The sequence below is a fragment of the Prosopis cineraria genome, unplaced genomic scaffold (assembly GCF_029017545.1).
Source record: "Prosopis cineraria cultivar Desert tree isolate PC_DT_omini unplaced genomic scaffold, ASM2901754v1 PC12, whole genome shotgun sequence".
Taxonomy (NCBI): domain Eukaryota; kingdom Viridiplantae; phylum Streptophyta; class Magnoliopsida; order Fabales; family Fabaceae; genus Prosopis; species Prosopis cineraria.
Window position 1 is genome coordinate 28,137,091 of NW_026555343.1, and position 19,492 is coordinate 28,156,582.

The window sequence follows — 19,492 nt, forward strand, 5'->3', positions numbered from 1 at the left end:
CTTAAGTCCTTCCTAGTGAAGCAAGCTCTACACTCAAGGCCTTCAAGTCTTCCTAGCCTTACATAAGTAGGGCCGCAACCCCCTGCTCTAGTCTAGGGTATACTTGCGGATGCAAATGCAAATGCCTCTTCACATAGATTGCAAACATCACTTACACTCCTGTATGCACATTTCTTTCATAATACTACTACTCCATTAGTTTATAAAACACAATGCATACAATTAAGATAAAATACTTATAAATAATTTTACAAACCAATAGATAAAATTGTTATTTTAGTTACCTTTTATCCTTATTACCAAGGGCTACCATTCTCACATTTAACTCCCAAGGGTGGAAATTTACACGAGCAACTTCTCAAATGCTCAATCTGTATAATGAGATTCTCTTGATCAATTCTCACACACTACACCAAAACAATGATTTTCTCATAGCGTATTTATGTGAGAAAACACTCAAAATTTCATGAGACTATCATTTTTCATAGAATTTCTCACACCAAAAGGTCCATAACTAAAACAATCAAAGGAAAAAATATTTCACACAAATAAAACCATAAGAACCATTTCTCACGCCATTATCTGCAAGAAGTTCTCACAACCTTTGAAACCACGAGACATTCTCATAGAAAGGTTCTGAGAGAAGTTCTTTCAATATAAATCTGAGACAATTTATCACACATAAATGAAGTAAGAATTTCTCTCATATTGCTATGCTGTGAGACTTTCCTATAACCATTTTCTATGATAAATTCTCATGTACAACAAATTTGAATTTCTTTTGAAATTTTTGTTGAGAGAAATTCATTAGTCTGTCGTAATAATGTATCATGAGAAACATTACAACTAATGCCACATTACCTACCACCTTATGCCATGTCAGCTACCACTTATGCATCACCATGTGTGCATTTGGCTCATGCCACTTCATCTACCACCTAGTGCCATGTCACTCACCATGCATGGGTTAACTCATACCATGTCATCTGCCACATCACCACCTCATATGCCGCATGTCACTTGCCACCTCACGCTACGTCACCTCATGCCATGCCATTTGAATTGAAACATGCCTACAATCATCATACATGAAATTAAATATATATTAACTTCATACACATATATTAAATAATATGCTACTAAAAAGATATACATTTATTTTATTTTATTTAATTAATAATATAATAAAATAATTTATATGACTATTTATATTATATCTTTAATAAAATATTATTTTTGTTATGAAAATGAATTTAAAAGAAATAAATTTTAAATATTAAATAATTTATTATAATTATTTTAACCAATTTATTATTTTTATTTTTTTAATTAAAATAATTAAAAATATAATTTATTTATATTTTTTATTATATTAATTTATATTAGTGACCAAAACAAATTTATGTTAGATATCTTTTACTTTTATTTTCCCATATTTTTCTTAAAATATAATAAATGAATGATTAAATTTTTATCTTCTCCCAAAATGGTTAAATGTTTTCCTTCCTTTCTTAAAAATAAATTTTATCCACAATTTTTCAATTATCTTAAAAATTATTTTAATAAAAAAATTAATTTTAATCATATAAATTTTGGTAATAGTCATTTTGAAAAAAAATTTAATTGTTAATGAATAGCCTCTAATCATTACCTACCTAAAAACAATAAGCCAATGAAATTTGAACCAAGCTTGAATAGCCAAATTCTTTTTTATTATTAATAGTCAAAAATTAATTTTTTAAAATATAAATTGAAATTGACTCAAAATAAAAAATAAACTAATATTGTAAAAATTAAAAGTTTCTAGAGAAAAAGTTTCTTGGTAGTTTTACACTTAAATAAATTGCTCACATCCATTATCAACGAGAATTTCTCACACTTAGTAATACAGTGAGAAATTATTCACAGGTAAGAATTTGAGAGAGATTTTCTTGACATATAAATCATGAAAAAATTTTATATTTACTTTATATTATTATATCAATTATTAATTTATTTTATTTGTAATAAAAATAAAAATATTTATATTCTTTAAAATGTAGATAAAAAAATTTATATTTTTATTTTGGACAAAATCAATATTATTTGAATAATTTTAATTAGTTAGTAACAAAATTCATATAAAATACAAAAATACAGTTAAAGTTAATTAATATTATTTGAAAAAAAATTATTGAAAAAATAAATATACACTTAAATAAATTTCTCATAATGATTATCAATGAGAATTTTTCACCACTAATAAATTGTAAGAAACATTCAAGATAAGAATTCTCATAGGTAGAAATTTAAAAGAAGTTTTATTGATATATTATCTATGAGAAATACTTGAAAGGAATAACTTAAAAAAAAATTTCACAGATAATGTGTCGAAAGAAGTTCTCATCATTACGTTGACCATGAGAAATATTTGTTCAAAAGACTCTCCCGCAGAAACTATTTGAAGAGAATTTCTCACAATGTACAATCCGTGAGAATTACTTATGGGCACAAATTCCATGAGAATTTTCCATGGATAAAAAGCACAGGAAATCTATCATTTAGAAATGTTTCTCACAGGTACAAATTCCGTGAGAATTTCTTTTACACATATTGTTTAGAAGAAGTTGTTTTTATTATATTTTGACAACATTCCTTTTGTTTCCTCACGACTGCCAACCATGAGAAAGTTGCCTCCAAATTGGCACCATAATGCACTATAGCTTTTGCAAATTTTCTCACGAAATTCTCACAGATATTTTTCTATATCATAGTTATGAGAAAAAGATGTGAGAAATTATGCATAAACTAATTTTTCATGAGAAAATCCATAAACAATTCTCATGTTTCAATGTCCGTGAGAAATTTCTTTCAGAAAAATACAATTTTCTTACAGTGACACTAAAGGCAAAATTCCATTCAGCCAAATCACACTACTTAATACATAAAGTTCTAATGGCACTTCTTGGATCCAAATATCCTATTCATCACAGTTATATGCTCTTAGGCCATCAAATGACCAAAATACCCTCTTAACTCATTTATTAACCATTTTACCCTTTTCAAATAATTCATTTGAGCCAATTTGAGCCTATATCATTAAGGCTCAATCATCAAACCTCATATTAGTCACAAAACCTTAGTTTCACACTCAAAGGTCCTTCTAAAACCTTTTTCTCATATTTCAATCCTTTAAAACTCCCTGATCCAATTTCCTATTAACCAAATTTAGAGAAATTAGGGTAGATATGTAGTACAAGGTGGTATGAAACTTATCCAACAAGTTACTGGTCAGAGCAAACTCCCAAACTTTAGAAAATTAATTCCCTAGTAGAGATCCTCTCTCCCACACATTTTACTTCATTTCCCTTCTGATTTTACAAGTTACGGATGTCAACTTTAAACAAATTATGCACCATGTACTACGACGCATACATCACATGCCATGGTGCGTGGTATAATAAGACAAATCTCACTAATGCTCGCACGTTATGTTTTGAATCACAGTTATATCATTCAATCCTATAACCACACCAACCAACAAACACCACACATCAATCCCCTATCCAACTATAATCAATCCACTAATTATTAATTTACCCTAATTAGCAACTAGTTTCTTGGATTGAAATTCAAGATGTTACATTTCCTAATGAATTCTCTCTTAAAGAGATGATAAGAATGATTTAGGCGCACTCAAGGAAATCTTTGAAAAGAGTCTATAGTACAAGGTAGCCCTATAAACTTAATGAGAGCTTTTCATAAATTTATCATAAATTTGATTAGATAATAAATACAGACTTATTGATGCATAAAAATATGTTTTAAGAATGCTCATAGGCTAAGAATGATGATAATATGCTCACATTGTTTTCTTCATCGCCCACTAGCTTGAATTAGGTCATATATATAGATTAATAAAGTTTTAGACCATTGGAACAATAATTATATCCAGTGGTGACATTTCAAGCGTGAAACAAATCTGTCCACACGTGAAATAGAGCTTGGCAAGGTTCCTTAGTTTCATATATGACATTTCATGTGTGGACATAGGCACTTTCACATGTGATTCACAAGGTGAAAGTTTCAAACCATTTTGTGTGACAAATCAAGCGGGAATGCTGTTCTCTCTCATGCATAAAATGGCTAGCAATAGTTATAAGCTTCTTTGGATGATAATTCACATGTGAATGCATTTCAAGTGTGAAATGGATGGCAAGAGCACCTAGCATCTTTGGGTGATAAATCATGCTTGAAATACTCCATAACATGCTAGATTTGGCTTGTTTGGTTTTAGGCTTTTTTAAGGTTAGATTTTAACCCAACTTGGCATAGGTCATTTCATGTGTGAATCTCCTCCATTCAATCTTGAAAGATCACTTCTGTGAAATGCAAGCTAACACTTGGTGACAATTCAAGCATGAATGCACTTAGCATTCAAGCGTGAATTAGAGCACATAAGCATCTCTAAGACACTTCCCACACGTAGGTGCCAAGTCAAGTGTGAATTATCATGATTCAAGCTTGAACTAACTCATAGTGTAGTGTCAAACTTTTATGGTCTAATTCAAGCTTGATTCATTCTATTTTAAGCTTAAATTGATACAACTAAGTCCTATTTTGCACAAAGGATGATCATTTCAAGCATGAATCATCCCATGTCAAGCTTGAAATGGACAACTGAATATAGGTGCATGCTAAATGTTTGACGCTTAAGATCAAAAGACTTATGAGCTTAAAGTTGATTCTAAAATGATGCATTTTATCAAATCAATTATATGTGATTAAGCTCTCATATTTTTCATATTTCAAGCTCTCATATTCTGAAATGATGAATTTTTATCAAATTAGATTTTTGTTGAAAATTCAAATAAAGTAAGGACAATGAGGGAGGCAAGAAAAAAATCTGCATAGTATAGTAGTGAGTCAAGAAATTGCCAATACTACATGCGCATTTTTCTTGTTTATATTTATTCTTTTTAAAAAGTTGTCAGAAGTTAAAAATCACAGATAAAGACATGTTACCTAAAAAAGAATAAATATAAACAAAAAAAAATGCACACGTAGTATTGGCAATTTCTTGACTCACTACTATACTATGCAGAGTTTTTTCTTGCCTCCCTCATTGTCCTTACTTTATTTGAATTTTCATCCAAGATTTATTGGCAAAACTACCAATTATATTTCACAGTTATTTAAAAAGAAAATTAATTTCTTGCTCTCATTAAATATATATATCATATTAAACAATGAATATGGTAATTTTAAAAATTAAATCTCAAATATATTTACTAGTCTGAATTCACTACAAAAAATACTAATATTGTAGAAAATTTGTTAAAATGGCTTATTATCAAGACGTGCGTTGCTGAAAACTCAATTGGTTAATATATTGGATGAAGGGTAAAACAAATCATTTCTTTTAACCAATTAAAATAGTGATTCAATTATTATCGGTTTAACTAGTCAGATTAATATGATTTTTAATACTATGCTTTTTATTTAATTTTTTTAAATAAAAACAGTAGGATATATCTGCAACATGGTGCAAATTGTGGGCCCATGATGAAGTTGAAGGGGGCGATCAAGATGAGTGAATATTAAAGAAATGCAAGTTGGAGAGGGAATATATAATGGAGATCACTTAATAGTATAGGATACCAAATCTCACGTTGAGTAATTGAGTATAATGGGGTGCTCAATGGATGTCCATCACAATGCAAGATGGGGAGGGAATGGATGTGTTATAGCTGGCAGCTAGGATTTGTGTAATAAATCTGATGTGGAGAATTTTCGATGTCAAGATCTAAACAAGGAAAAAGAGGCTTCATACCGACGCAGTTTAGAACGTGACTCTGCCCCAACGATATTTATGCTTCCCACTTGACCACGCCTTCCTTCCTTTAGTCATCCCTCCCTACTCTTTACATTCCAACTCACCACCTATAAAGAGGTTTTAATGAGTTATTTAAAGAAATTTGTCTACTACATTAATCGAATGTTTGTAGAAAGTAAGCAATGGGAAGAGCTTTTTTCAAAAAACTAACATATTAGAAAGGAGAGCCTGCTATACTTATAAATTTCATTTTATTTATGAGAGTCCTTGATATAGGACTCATTACATGCAGAATTTTATGAAAAAAGAAAGGTATTTTGAGAAAGAGGTGAATGGTCTAAAGGAGTGTGTGAGATAAATGAGATGGTTGCAAAATGGTTGGCTACGTTGAGACTTGAGGCTCTTAAATATGAAACGTGTCCAAATTAGTGTCACACACAGAATTGCACAACACCACCACCACCACAATTGCTTCGTAATAAAGTCGGAGCCTTGGAGGATAACTGAGCTCCCAATGCAGCGCACGCCTTAAAACTACATACTGCATAGTTTCATGTATATATTTATATTTTTTTTCATTGTTCACATGTATTATTTTATCAAAAAGCAATTTTGTTTAAAGTATGATTGAATATTAAACGTGAACACTTCTCCTAATAAAACTTAGAATATTAGTTTGTCATATTATGAGAAACTACTTTCTTCTACTAAATTCAATCGGCGTTGGTGATTTTATGTAAAGTTAGTTTGTCACATCTATAATATGGATTGAGTTATATAGGTGAGCTCAAATAATTCGATACTCCTTCATGTATAATTTCATTTTTCATTGTTCACATGTATTAATTTATTAGAAGCAATTTTGTTTAAGTTATAATTGAATATTAAATGTGGACACTTCTCCTAATAAAAATTCAAATATTAATTTGTCACATTGTAAAGGACTAGTTTCTTCTACTAAACTCAATCGACGTTGGTGGTTTTATATAGAGTTGATAATATGGATTGGGTTATATGGATGAGCTCAAATATTTTGATACTCAATTTTATCTTAAATTGTAAGACACTTTCAAACAAAATTTCACATATCAATAAACCCAATTAAATATACTTAACAACCTTATTTTTTTAAAAACAAAAATATAAACTTTTAAAAATACCTTTCATTTAATATATTGAAAAGAAAAAGGATGAAAATTAAATAGATATAAAAGGTAATATTGGAATATGTCCATTTAATGAAACATTGATCTCTTTAAAGTATTTTATATTTTGAGACATCAAATTACCCACAAAAATGTCCTTTAACTTGGGATGAAAGAAGTATAACGATCATATTGGATTTGGTTAAAAAAAATGACTCAAATTAAAAAAATGAATCTTTTCTAACATGGACTAGATAACACATTAACCAAATAACTAGCCCTAATAAGTTAATGTTGGCCTGTTTAAACTTATAAATCAATTCCAACTTCTTAAAACTTTCCTAGAAAATTATTCTAAATTTTCCAACGTATCCCTTACATTGTTCATTAACAATGTGAATAAAAAGGGCATTTTGTTTTTAATATTAAAAATTTTATTCAACAAAAAAATTATTTGAAGTTCTTTGAAGTTAAAAATTAAAAGTGATTCACTAAGGATTTAATTTTATCATGTGATCATTATTTTCATGGTATTTTGATTTGGAGGTGGCGCGCACTTGCATTATTAAATATTGTTCCTTCCTATGACTGTGTGTGTGTGTGTGTGTGTGTGTCAACTCCTATTTCACTATTAGAGAACACTCTTAGCTTGGCCATGGACTACTCAACACTTGTGCTCGTGCTTACGTTTCTATTTCCATGCCTCTGTACCGTCATCTCCTTCGACCAAAACCAAAACCCTAAAAAATCTTCAAAGCTCCCACCAGGCCCTCCTCCGTTTCCAATCATATTGGAATTTGGCAAAAAATCCTCACCAATCACTCTCTAAACTCTCAAAAACATATGGTTCTCTTATGAGTATCAAACTAGGCACCATAACAACCATAGTCATTTCCTTTCCAGACTTGGCCAAAGAAGCGCTTCATAAACATGACTTAGCTTTTTCAGACCAACCAGTCTCTCACAAATCTCAAACATTTGACCACCACAGACTCTCTGTCGTGGGTTTGGATCTTTCAGTTCATTGGAAGACTCTTAGGACAGCCTGTGTCTCAAAAATATTCTCATTTTCCCAGCTTGATTCCACCCAGAATTTGCCTTTAAGGAAGTTGCAGGAAATGTTTACGTGAATGAATGTTGTAAAAACGGTGATGATGCTTTGGATATTCGTGAAGTTACCTTTACGACATGTCTTAATTCCATATCTAGCACTCTTTTCTCCGTTGACCTCGCTAGTTTTGCTTCTGATTCAACTCGAGAGTTGAGAGATATTATATTGGGTATAATGTAAGAAGCTGGGAAACCTAATATTGCAGATCCCCCCCTTCTTCGAGTTCTTGATCCACAAGGTGCACGCTCAAGAATGGACAATTATTTTGGAAAGTTGTTCAAGATGCTCGATGATATTGTTGGAGAAAGAATGGAAGTGATTAGAGCCTCACAAATGGAGTCACAGAATTTCAATGATGTGTTAGGTTCATTGCTCTGTCAAAAGGAAGAAGACAAACCTCAAGTGGGCCGTTTGGACATCGTGCATTTGTTTGTGGTAAGTGTCTCCAATAATTCTCTATGATATCTCGTGTCCATATCAATGAACCAACCTGCGTTGTTGGAGATGTAGTGAAGAGATACATTTATGGCCCCTTCAAATAAAACCTTAAAAAGTTTATATTCGTCAATTGAAATCCTCATTGTTTCAAAACTAAAATATACAAAACTCCCCTAAAATTTTAGATAATTGCATAGAACACCACTCACATTTAAAAATTTAAAATTAAAGTTTCTAACCTTTAATTTTTTTTACCACAGACTCCCTTATATTGCTATTTATTAATTATCTTACTAATAAAAATTATCATGTCATATTAAGAAAAGACATGTGACAACTTATATGGTATTTGATGTAAACTAATGATAGCTTTATAAAAATTTAACTATACATATTGTTTTTTTGTTATTATTAGCCTACATCAGATGCCATAAAAGCTTATTCATGTCTTTTTTAGTATGACATAGCCATCATCATAACCCCTACTCTCTCCATAACTCTCCTACCTGTAACTTATAATAAGTGTTTGTAACCTCCATACACCTCAAATAAGTCCTTTTAATACCCATAACCTCCCCCCTTATAACCCCATTAATCTCATAAAGTAATTGTAAACCCTCATCAGGTATCATAACCTCTCCTTAAGCTATTTTTAGTTTTAAACACCTTGTCTAGGAGATGACCTTTATGAACTACTATAATTAAAGCATTGTCATTCTCTTTGCTTTCAAAATCAATAAATAATATACTTTTTTTATTCAAAGTGAGAGAGTGTGCTCCCTTTTCCCTAGCTCCTAAACCAAGAGGAGTGGTAAACAAAATTAAAGGTTAAATAGCTTAATTTTAAACTTTTAGAAGTGAGAGGTTCGGTGTAATTGTCTTAAAAGTCAAGAAAGTTTTATATATATTACCTTGTTTTAATGTATTTGTTGGAATATTAGGGGTGATTAGTGTTAATCACCTAGTTAGTTGATATCCCTAAATCTATATAAGGGGATCATATCATTGTATTAACTAAAGAGGTTTCATCCCACCGTCAAAAGGGAAGTTAACATAAACCTTCACCTCAAGTTAGTCCAAAGTGGAGTTTGAGAATCACCCAAATGGGTAGATTAGTGTGGTAAATCCTTCAAGTGAAGGATCAATTTCCATCATATTGTATCATTTCTATTAATGAATATTTGATTAATTTTCTCTTCGTCGTTTTCTCAACATGGAATCATGAGCGGGCTACTTTTGGGCCTGAAATTCAAGAATCAAGCATTCAGTCCAAGATGCACTAAAACAGTCCATTTTCAAGATGACTTCTAGGCGCATGAAACAATGCGTTTTCAAGATCTGGGTTACCAGGGATAAGTCTGTTATAGGTCAAACCGCTCTCTCTGCCGTTTCTCTTTGTCAAAGGCATGGTTCAGAAGCAAATTCTATGGTCCTTCATTCTATCGTTCCTCTCCTTCTTTTCCATTTATTAGTTGTCGGCAAATGATGCCATGAACGCAACATTGGCATCGTCCAATACCCATTTCGACAACAACAAGAAGGCTGCATCCTTGTTGGAGGCTGATCGTCATTAACTCGCCCTCAAAAACCTAAGGATATGATTGGGAGAGATCCCGTTATCATCAGAGGCAAGTGTCCAATATTCCTTACCCCATGACGGCAGAGATGGTGGTGGTAGATTTAGTCATGGCTTTAGTGGTATGGAGAAAATGAATTCGAGATTGAGAAGAGTAGGCCAAGATTAAATGTCACAAGTTAGTTTTCTTCCACGTTTTGGCTTGTTAAGTGTTCCAGATATGTTAAGCACTTTGAATCAGCAAATTAAGATCCGACTCTCCAAGATTGTCATTTGTGGTCACTTTTGAAAGAGAGAATGAATGACATCTCTTCTCTACAAATGTTTATTTTTCTAGATTAGAGGACGCATGGTTTTTTGGATTTGTAAACAGAGAGGGATGATCAAAACTGGGATTCTGCATCTCAAATTCTATTTTAGGTTTCTTGTAATTTCTTGCTACCATGTTCAAAGGATGGTCAAATGTTCTGAGCCAGGGTTCTCAATGTAAACCCAGCTATGGTACAAAAGAACTTAGAAGAAGCTAAAGTGTTTGTTGTCGGATCTGGTGCTTTGGGTTGTGAGTTCCTAAAGATTCTTGCGCTAATGGGTGTTTCTCATAGAAGTCAAGAGGATGCTGACAATTACTAATGATGATGTCATTGAGAAGAGCAACCTAAGCTATCAATTCCTCTTTCATGATCAAGATATTGGACAAGCTAAGTTATTTTTGACAACTAAAGTTTCATGATAGTGGTATTGATTTGAGATCGAGGAACAAAGAAGGCAATGGTGCTTTCAAATGATTAGAAAGATGTCAAGAATTAGTAGCAATTTTTTGTGTGATGTTGTTGGTCTTTAGGCAAGGATAATTGTAGGTTTGTGACTAAGTTCTATGCCAGCAATTTTTATAGCCCTATGCAAGATTTTGCAGATTCTGCAAAACTGGTGCTGCTGCTAATATTATGTTTGGCCTTGCCTAATGATACAAAGAGTACCTAGATGCATGTATGCTTCTACAGAAATATATGAATGGGATGGCAAGCTCAGTTGCCTCGAGCTTCTCTTTTGGCAATGAATGAAAAGTTGTCATGTAGACGTGAATTGAGGAGTGTACAAGAAGTGTTGTGTTTGGCATATCAAAGTTTCAGTGTAAGAATTGTGTGAAGGTCAAAGATGAAGATGAGAAGACTTGAAGAGAGAGGAATGTAACAAGGCAAGCTAGTAAAGCTCCTCAAAAGGAATGGTTTAATTTGTATTGGTCTAATTGACCAATGAGTTGTTTATATTCCAATTATATTTTTGTTCTCTCCTTGTAATTGTTGTTGGCAAGTTGAGCACCTAGAGTTAAAAGAGGTGTCAACTTGAGGGGGGTTGTTGGAATATTAGGGGTGATTTGTGTTAATCACCTAGTTAGTTGATATCCCTAAATCTATATAAGGGGATCATATCATTGTATTAACTAAAGGGGTTTCATCCCACCTTCAAGAGGGAAGTTAACATAGGCCTTCACCTCAAGTTAGTCCTTAAAGTGGAGTTTGAGAATCACCTAAATGTGTAGATTAGTGTGGTAAATCCTTCAAGTGAAGGATCAATTTCTATCATATTGTATCATTTCTATTAATGAATATTTGATCAGTTTTCTCTTCATCATTTTCTCAACAGTATTAGTTAAAAATTAAACTACATTCTATTATTTTAAAGAACTGTTAAGTTGAGATATAGCATGGTGGCCATGGTCAGCCACGTGTAACCTTTTGCAATTGATCAACACAATCTCATCAATCCAACAGCACGATAATAAATGTTATTATTTTCAGTGTGTACTACATTGCTGATCATGTTGCTATTCTATTCTATAGGATTTGTTGGTTGCAGGGACCAAAACAACAGCAAGTACAATGGAGTGGGCAATGGCGGAGCTATTAAGTAACCTCGAAAAAGTAGAAAAACTCAAAAAAGAGCTTCAACAAGTCATTAGAGAAGACATTAAAATTGAAGAATCACATGTTTCAGAGTTGCCATTTTTAAGGGCAGTGATAAAGGAAACTTTTCGCTTGCACCCACCAGTTCCATTGTCAGTACCTCATAAGGCACTCAAAGATGCAGAGATTTGTGGCTTCACAGTGCCCAAAAATGCACAAATTGTAATCAACACATGGGCTATGGGAAGAGAGTCAACCATATGGTGTAACCCAAATAGTTGGTGCTTGAAAGATTTTTGGAGAGTGAAATTGATTTTAAAGGCCATGATTTTGAATTGATTCCTTTTGAAGCAGGAAGAAGAAAATGTCCTGGATTGCCATTGGCTTTCCGATTAGTTCACTTATTGTTAGCTTCTCTCATCCACAAATATAATTGGAAGCCTGCAAATGGTCTCCATCCTCCTGAAATAAACATAGAGGAGAAATTTGGGCTTACATTAAGAAGGGATCATCCTCTTCGAGCTATTCCAACCAAAGTTTAATAATAACTAGAATCATTCCTGCACTAGATTGTTCAAATTATTTAAAAAAATTGCATTACGGCATGCCTCAAGAATGGAAATAATCAACAGTACCAAAAAAAGAAAACAGGAAAAGAAAAAAGAGTAGTAAATGATTCTCATCCCCTTGCCATGCATGTAATAGACTGAATACAACCATATGTCTTTAGATTGTCATTCTTGTTAGCTGTTTCATAGAGATCAAATACGATTGCCTTCAACTCTTCATTGTTCTCATGGTGGCAATGGAGTTTCTATTCCTATGGGATTAATACTTCTCATGCTTCATACTCTGTTGGCTCCTTGGAGGGTTCGAATGAAAGGAGTTTAGCCGTTTAGAAGTATTACCTGCTTAGTATGCTTACTAGGTCCTCTTAACTGGCACTCGCATTTAATTTCCACATAGCAGTTGGTTGTTCAGTCATAGTTATCGAGTTACCATGTGTTGTTGTCGTTTTTTGTTGTTTTTTTCCATGTTCTTTTTAATTATGGATTGTTGTTTCAGTGTGTTAGGTAAGGAAATAGCTTTCCTATTTTCTTGGAATTTAATGTTGTAATCCTTTTACTTTGTCTTTTTTTTAATAAAGTTTACTTCTTGACAATAATAGGAAGAAAAATACAACCATGTGTCATTGTTTGTCCCTATAAACACCGTATTTTGTTCGAACATTTTAAAAAAATTAAAGAAATTTAAAAGATAGAAAAAGATAACAATATAACAAAAATAGAATTTGATTTTTTTAGTCATTAGTTATTTAAAACAAAAAAAAAACAAAAGAGTACAAAAGCAAAAATAAAAATAAAGTCTTATCTTTTGTTTTTAATTTTAAGTAAGAAAATCTATGATTAAGAAAATATATTTTATTCTAAATAATCTTTCTTTTTAGAATCAAAATTTAAAAAGGTTGGTAGTTAAAAAATTACAAAATTTTAAAATAAATTAAAAAAATTCTTTCCTTTTAAATTTTAAAAAGTAGGAAAAATATAAGATTAAGGAAAAATGATTTATTTTAGACAATGAATATTTCTTTTTAAAATTAAAATTGAAAATGTGGAATAAATAATGACTAATATAAAATGGAGAATCACATCTACGGCTCTCAAGAGGAAAAAAAGTAATCTAAGGGCCCAATGCATTCTTAATTTACTCTGCAGGCTCAAGGGCTTTTATTGCAAATATATTTGAGAGAGAAAAGACCCAAATACCCATCTCACTTTCCCCCTTCTATGTTTTTTGTTTTGTCCAATGGTGTTGTGTTGGTGCTATACTTGACTTGCTCTCAGTGTTTTGTTTGGTTTTGATTTTTCAATGTTGTGATTTGCCTAGAGAACAAGATTTACTCACTAAAGAAACTGAATTACCATACAAAGAACATCCAAGCACTTCTCAAGGACTAATCATTCCAAATGCTAGTGTTCTAGATGCACCAATCAAGAAAAGAAGACTCCCTTTGGTTCAAGCTTCATCTTCTTTGCCAAACTAATATAACTTGACTTGTTTGCTAAACTTTAAATTAACAATGGATTATTTGTTATAAAATATGATAGTTTACTTATTCATATTAAATATTCACATGTGAATATAGGAACCTTTGCCTGTGAATATATAAACTTTTACTTATAAATATTTGAACTGAGACTTGTCAATATGTGAACCTTTTGTTGTTAATATGTAAATATATAATTATACAAATCAAAACTTTTACTTGCTATCATTGACCTTATTTTTGAATAAATGAAGTTAAAAATTTTGGACTTTGACTTGTAAATTGATGAACCTATACTTGTAAATATTATAACTTTAAGTTGTAAATTTATAAACTTGTCTAACATGGACTTGTCAACTTTGACAAGAATTTCATTACTAATGAACAATTTTACCTGTTAATATGCACACCTAAATTTGTAAAATTATGAACATGTAGTTATAAAAACCAAAACTTTTACTTGCTATCATAACCTTATTTCTAAATATATGAAGTCAAAAATTCTAAATTTTGACTTGTGAATCAATAAACTAGTACTTGTGAATATTTAAGTTTTAAGTTGTAAATTTGTGAAATTTTGCGTTGTTAATTTGTAGGTGCTTCGAGTGTGACATTTTGTGTTGGGTAGGAAAGCATTCCAATGATGTCAAAGCTCAAAGTAACCTTGTACTCACAATAGGAACCAAAGGAAAACCAAAATGATAGGATGAAGCATCAGAATATAATTGATATGAATCTATGATTGTGTTGTGCTATCTTAAGTTGGCTTTTTTGGTCTATGGAATTGGTTTTTTGTAAATAAATGAATGGAAAATATTGTAGTGTATGTTTGGAGAACACTTGTTGTAGTGTAAATTTCATTTATTTGTAATGAAAAGTACAAGTTGGAGATTTCAAATTTTAGCTTGAAGATCCAGTTACCACACTTCTGGTCGATGGTAGAGCCAAATTATATCATAGGCATAAATGCCCCCAGCTTAAAAAAAATATAAGTAGGATACATAAATTTTATAACTTTACATCCTCCACTCTTAATGTTTTGCACCCTAACTAAACAAAAAAAAAAGGCTCAAAAACTTATATATATTAGGGAATATCACAGCCAAGGATTGCTAGAGGATTTTATTTGCAGATAAAGACCAAATGATTCTAAAATTATGCTACAAGATCAAGAGACCAAAACATAATTAATTTTTAGTGTGAAAAGACAAAATTTCCCCTCAGTTTTAAAAAAACAAAAAACTCCTCAGCCACCAACCCTGCAAGAGCTCCGATTCCGATGGCCGGACCAATCATCTGAGCTCTAATAGTCATAGCCGGACCCTCGTCGGAGCTTTGGTGCCGATCACCGGACTGGAGAGGGAGGCAAATTATTTTTTAAGGTGGTCAAGGTGAGGTTTCTACTCATATCCCCTTAGCCACCAAAAAGATTATTAGTCATTAGGCTAACAAATCCTTTCAATTATATAGTGTAAATATATATATATATATATATATACTTAACTCTATTTCCACTTTTCATGCCAATGGTTACTTGTCATTTTAAAAATAGCTATTTGTTGAATTACTAATGGGACTTATTAAAAAATTTAATATGTATTGATTATTATAAATGCTTACTTGGTTTTATTACTAAAAATGACAAGTTCTCATTACCAATTTAAAAAGTAACCATTTGTGAGATGATAAGTCTTGTTACTAGCTTTGAAAATAATTTGATAAGTAAATTTTAGTAAAATAATAAGCTCATATAATCTTTTGACATGTAAGCTTTTGGTAATAAAAACAAGTAAACATTTATAAAAAAAACACTCCATATTAAATTTCTTTAACAAGTTTCCATTTATAATTTAATAAGTAACCATTTATGAAATGACAAACTCTATTACTAGCTTTAAAAATTTCTCTTGATAACTTGACAAGAAAATTTTAACAAAATAATAAGTTCATATAAACTTTTGACACATAAAATTTTAGTAATAAAAATAAGTAAACATTTATAAAAACCACTCCATATAAAATTTCTTTAATTAGTTCCCATTGATAATTTTAACAAGTAATCATTTATAAAATAACAAGTCTCATTACTAGTTTTGAAAATTTCTCTTGATAACTTGACAAGAAAATTTTAGCAAAGTAACAAGTTCTTATAAGCTTTTGACATGTAAAATTTTAGTAGTAAAAACAAGTAAACATTTATAAAAATCACTCCATATTAAATTTCTTTAATAAGTCCCTATTGTTAATTTAATAAGTAATTATTTGTGAAATAAAATGACAAATCCCATTATATTTTAAAATTTTCTTTCACTTTTCATGCCAATACTTATCAAGAGTTTAATAATCACTTGTCATTTTATAAATGACAACTTGTTAAATTACTGATGGAACTTGTTAAAAAAATTTAATATGAACTAGTTTTTATAAATGTTTACTTATTTTTGCTACCAGGAATGACAAGTTCCCTTTAGTAATTTACCAAGTAATCATTTATAAAATGATAAGTCTCCTTATTATCATTGAAAATTTAATACACACTAATTTTTATAAATATTTGCTTATTTTTATTACCAAAAATTTACATGTTAAAAGCATATAGGAACTTATTATTTTGCTAAAATTTTCTTATCAAGTTATCAAGAAAAATTTTTAAAGTTAATAACAAGGCTTGTCATTTTACAAATGGTTACTTGTTAAATTATCAATGGAGACTTATTAAAGAAATTTAATATGGAGTGGTTTTTATAAATATTGTTTTTATTACTAAAATTTTACAAGTCAAAAGCTTATATAAACTTGATATTTTGTTAAAATTTTCTTAAGTTATCAAGAAAAATTTTCAAAGCTAGTAACAGGGTCTGTTATTTTATAAATGATTATTTATTAAATTATCAATGCGGACTTGTTAAAAAAATTTTATATGAAGTAGTTTTTATAAATGTTTACTTGTTTTTATTACTAAAATTTTACATGTCAAGAGCTTATATGAACTTATTATTTTGCTAAAATTTTATTGTCAAGTTATTAAGAGATATTTTCAAAGTCAATAATGGAGCTTGTCATTTCACAAATAGTTACTTGTTAAATTATTAATGGGGACTTATTAAAGAAATTTAATATGAAATATTTTTTATAAATGTTTACATGTTTTTATTATCAAAAACATATATGTCAAAGGTTTATATAAACTTGTTATTTTATTAAAATTTACTTATCAAATTATTAAGAGAAATTTTCAAAGCTAGTAACAAGACTTGTTATTTCACAAATAGTTACTTGTTAAATTGCTAATGGGAACTTGTCATTCCTAATAATAAAAACAAGTAAGCATTTATAAAAATCTATGCATATTAAATTTTTTAACATGTCTCATTAATAGTTTAAGAATAGTCATTTGTAAAATAACAAGTAACCATTGAATTTTTATTAAATATTGGTGTGAAAAGTGGAAACAGAGTTAAGCATATATATAAAACTTTGCATTTTATAATTAAGAGGATTTATTAGCCTAGTGGCTAATAAATTTTTTAGTGACCAAGCATGTGCGCTCAAACCCTACCTTGATCACCTTAAAAAATAATTTGCCTCCCTCGTCGGTCTAATGATTGGCACCAGAACTTCGACAATAGTTTGACTACCACTATTGAAGCTCAGATGGCCAATTCGACCATCAACATTGGAGCTTCATCGACTGAGGGCTAAGAAGTTTGTAAAATAAAAAAAAACTAAGGGGCAATTTGTCTTTTTATACTAAAAATTAATTACGTTTTGGTCTCTTAATCCTACAGCATAATTTCATAATCATTTAATTCTTGTTTATAAATAAAATCCTCCAATGGTCCTTGTGATTTTCCCACATATTACGTTAATGTAGATAAGATATAATACCATATCAACTTATTCAATCTAATTTTTTTAAAATAAAAAATATAATCGATCTACTTATATTATTACAAATTTAATCCTGACACAATTATTATTTAAAAAATATTAATTTGTTTATTAAATTATCTTGCACTCACTCCCGGTCGGCTCTACCACTGCTCTTGGTTGAGGAGCTTTTCTCCTGTGGGAAAGCTCATGCCATTGCAACTCTCACAAGTTAAACCTTCTTCCATAAACAAGTCAACTTATGTGGAAAGAATATTTAGGGATGTTCAACTTGAATCTATCCCGATTGGTTTGGTATTGTCCCGATCATATCGGGACGGGTCTTATCCTGATCTCAAAATAATCGAGACGAGACTTTACTGGATAAGACAGAAAAGGAGTTCGGGATGGAACAAGACACGGGATTACCATTGAGACGTCCCGTCCCGTCTCGAATATTATATATATTATTTTTTATTTTAAATATATTAATTATATTAATATAATTTATACTTATATCAATTATATCAATTATAATATCAATACTTGCAATTCTTAGTTAAAACTAAAATTTTTTTATCTTGATAATTTTAATGACATGGAGTAAACATGATAATATCTTTCTTTATAATAAATTAATTATATTAATATAATTTATTCTTATATCTATCTATTTAATAACTTTTATTTATAACATATTTCTTACTTTATTTTTAAAAAAGTAGTTAGCTCAGTACATCTCCACTAAAGTAGAAGAACAATGATTTGATGTTGTGCTTCACTTACTTGTTATTACTAATCTTACAGCATAATATGTAGTTGTGATTAATATAATTCAATAATTAACTTTAAATTGTTGTGATTTATATACTTGTATTGTTTTGATTTTAAACTCAATAAATTATATGATTTAAAATGTTATTGAATGTTATTATCCAAATTTTTTTTCAATATTATCCCATTTATTGAGATATCGAAATGTCCCGATCTTGTTCTGGTACCATCCCGACTCCTAACAGGATAGGACAACTTTTGAGATAAGACGAGATACGGACGACTTTTGAGATAAGACGAGACACGGGACCAAAATTCAATCCTGATCTTTTTTTTTTTTTTGGGGACAGGACATGGGACAATGGTGTCCCAATCCCATCCTATCTCATGAACACCCTTAAAAATATTTATCCCCCTTGTCCCATGTCCTGTCTCGTGAACACCTTTAAAAATATTTATCCACACACTTTTATAAAGTAATTAAAAAAAATTCTCCACTATAATTCTTTATATACAAGGCAATTACAAATAGAAAAGTTCACAAAATAGAAGGTGAAAAGAAATAAAAATAAATAAAGAAAAAAGAGCCTTATTTATAAAAGATAGGAATAAAACTTCAGCGTGGAAAAAATTAAAATTACTAGAAATGAGAACACCACTACAATTCTGAAATAAGCTGATCAAATTTTAATAGATTAAATTTATTTATTTTCATTATTTAACATTTTGATGATAATTGTATAAAATAAATACATCTAAACCATCTAAAATTAATCTCATGAAATGAAAAGTGAAGTGAAGAAAGAGGAGAG

The 19,492-nt window shown here is 30.3% G+C and overlaps 1 pseudogene; it reads left to right on the plus strand.

The window, feature by feature from the left end:
• The first annotated feature begins 7,814 nt into the window (after window positions 1–7,814).
• On the plus strand, window positions 7,815–12,531 carry LOC129289215 (cytochrome P450 76T24-like; annotated as a pseudogene).
• Window positions 12,532–19,492: the final 6,961 nt, after the last annotated feature.